At 45.7% G+C, this 2,460-nt stretch overlaps 1 non-coding gene across 1 annotated transcript; it reads left to right on the forward strand.

Moving 5' to 3' along the window:
* The first annotated feature begins 1,002 nt into the window (after positions 1 to 1,002).
* Positions 1,003 to 1,115, forward strand: LOC119978412. The gene has a single exon (XR_005463442.1). It is a non-coding gene; the product is annotated as a U5 spliceosomal RNA (small nuclear RNA).
* The last annotated feature ends 1,345 nt before the right edge of the window (positions 1,116 to 2,460 follow it).

Here is a 2,460-nt window from a genome sequence, read left to right on the forward strand (position 1 = left end):
GAGCGAGGGAAATTTTTTACACAGAGGGTAATGGGTGCCTGGAACTCACTGACCGAGGAGGTGGTGGAAGCAGGTACAATAAACACGTTTAAGGGTCGTCTTCACAAATACATGAATAGGATGGGAATAGAAGATACAAACCCCGGAAGTACAGTAGGTTTTAGGTTAGACGGGCATCATGATCGGCACAGGATTGGAGGGCTGAAGGGCCTGTTCCTGTGCTGTACTGTTCTTTGTTCTTTGTATAAATATTGTGAAAATATGAATACAAATTCCTGAGGAATATCTTGTCAAGGCATTTTCTCTTTTAGTTTCAGATTCCACAGTAATTTGTTTTCATCTTGCCAAGACATTTTGAGTGCATTTAGAAGTGATTTATTTTGGAAGGAAGAATGAGGAGGGCCAATATAAATTAATCGGTTGTGTATTGTGATGAAAAATGTTAACTCTAGAGGTTACTGTGGCTCACTACATGAGAATTTGGGCTTCCTTTTCCCCCCTTGTCATTGGAACTGGAGGAGGCCATTCAGCCCCTTGGGCCTGTCCTATCATTTAATGAGATAATCGCTGATTTGTGGCCGAACTCCATATACTTGCCTTGGGTCCTTATCCCTTGAAACCTGTAATCAGCAAAAGTTTATATATATCAGGTTTAAAATGAATCACTGTTTAAGATTTGACCGCTGTTCGTGGGGGTCAGTTTCAAACCTCTGATGATCACCTCCTGAGCGGCAGAGTGCCCACAATCTGCAGCTCTCTTCCGGGTCAGTGGTCTGGGTCAGATGGGCCCCGCCCACTCATCTACATAACTAGAATTCTGTGCAAAAGCTCAAGAGTTATTTCTGTTTCTGTGAACACTAACGGGTTGTAGTTAATTATTACAATCCATATCAACTAAATGGTTCAATCGGGTGCGGACGTTAAGTGGCAGTGTGTGAAGTCAGTGTGATGTTAAAGAGTGCTGTACGACGTGAGTCGAGAGTGAGGTGGTTTTTAACATCAGTACTCTGGTTTCTCTTCAGATCGTATAAATCTTTCGCCTTTTACTAAAGATTTCCGTGGAGAGGAACACTCAGAGTTTTAATTAATTTTTTGTGGCCCTGCTTCTGTGGGGCTGTTTTATTCTTAAAAAATAGATTGATCTTACTTACTTTGACACACTTATACTAGCTTGTGAAAGTGGTGAAGTGATGATGTTCTTTTAGATTTCCAGAGGTGTAACTATCTCCAATTATTTTCTGAAAGGGTATCTGATTTTTCCCCAATTATGCGGCAATTTAGCGAGGGGGTTACCCATGCAAACATGGGGAGAAGCTGACCCCAAATTTCACATTATCATCATAAATTCCCGACAGTGCAGAAGGAGTCCCAACCAATCCTTCAAAAGACCACCCCACCGAGGCCCTGTCCTATTCCTGCAACCCCATCCTAAGATGTACCCCGAGGCTGAGTGTGCTGTTCTCAGCAAAGTACTCAGCTTTGTACCCTTACGTCCCCACCTTAATGAATTCCGGGCTCGACATGATGCTGAACTCTTTCTTTCGTCGCCTTCGTCTCCGTGCTTACTTCTTTGGGCAAGAATCCTCCCCTGTTCCACTGATCCTTTCATATGCCTCCAACATTCTGCCTCCAAGTGGACCTCCCCGCCGGGACAATTAACTGCCCTTGATCTTTTCATTGAGAACTGTCGACGGGACATTGGCTGTCTTAATTTTTCTGCCCGCTCACCCATTCCAACCTCTCTCCTTCTGAACTTTCTGCTCTTCACTCTGTCAGGTCTAACCCCGACTTTGTTATCAAACCTGCCAACAAAGGGGGTGCTGTTGTCATCTGTAGCACTGACCTCTACCTCGCAGAGGCTGAGCGCCAACTCTCCGATACTTCCTCTTACCTCCCCAGACCACTGAACATCAAGCCATTATCTCCAACACCATTAGTGACCTCATTTCCTCCAGATGCCTTCCCCCTACGGCTTCCAACCTCATAGTCCCCCAACCCCAGACAGCCCGCTTTTACCTACTTCCCAAAATCCACAAAAAAGACTGTCTCGGCAGGCCCATTGTGTCAGCATGCTCCTGCCCTACCAAACTTATTTCCTCTTATCTTGACTCCATCCTCACTCCTCTGGTCCATTCCCTCCCCACCTACATCCGGGATTCCTCTGATGCACTGAGTCATATTGACAGCTTCCAATTCACGGGCCCTAACTGCATTCTATTCACCATGGATGTGCAATCCCTCTACACCTCCATCCCACACCAGGATGGCCTGAGAGCTCTTCGCTTCTTTCTCGAAAAGAAACCCGGACAATTCCCATCCACCCCCACTCTCCTCCGCCTGGCTGAACTCGTTCTATCTCTCAACAACTTCTCCTTTAACTCATCTCACTTTCTCCAAATCAAAGGTGTAGCAATGAGTACCCGCATGGGTCCTAGCTATGCTTGCCTTTTTATGGGGTCT

This window comes from Scyliorhinus canicula, chromosome 1, assembly GCF_902713615.1.
Source record: "Scyliorhinus canicula chromosome 1, sScyCan1.1, whole genome shotgun sequence".
In the NCBI taxonomy this organism is placed as follows: Eukaryota; Metazoa; Chordata; class Chondrichthyes; order Carcharhiniformes; family Scyliorhinidae; genus Scyliorhinus; species Scyliorhinus canicula.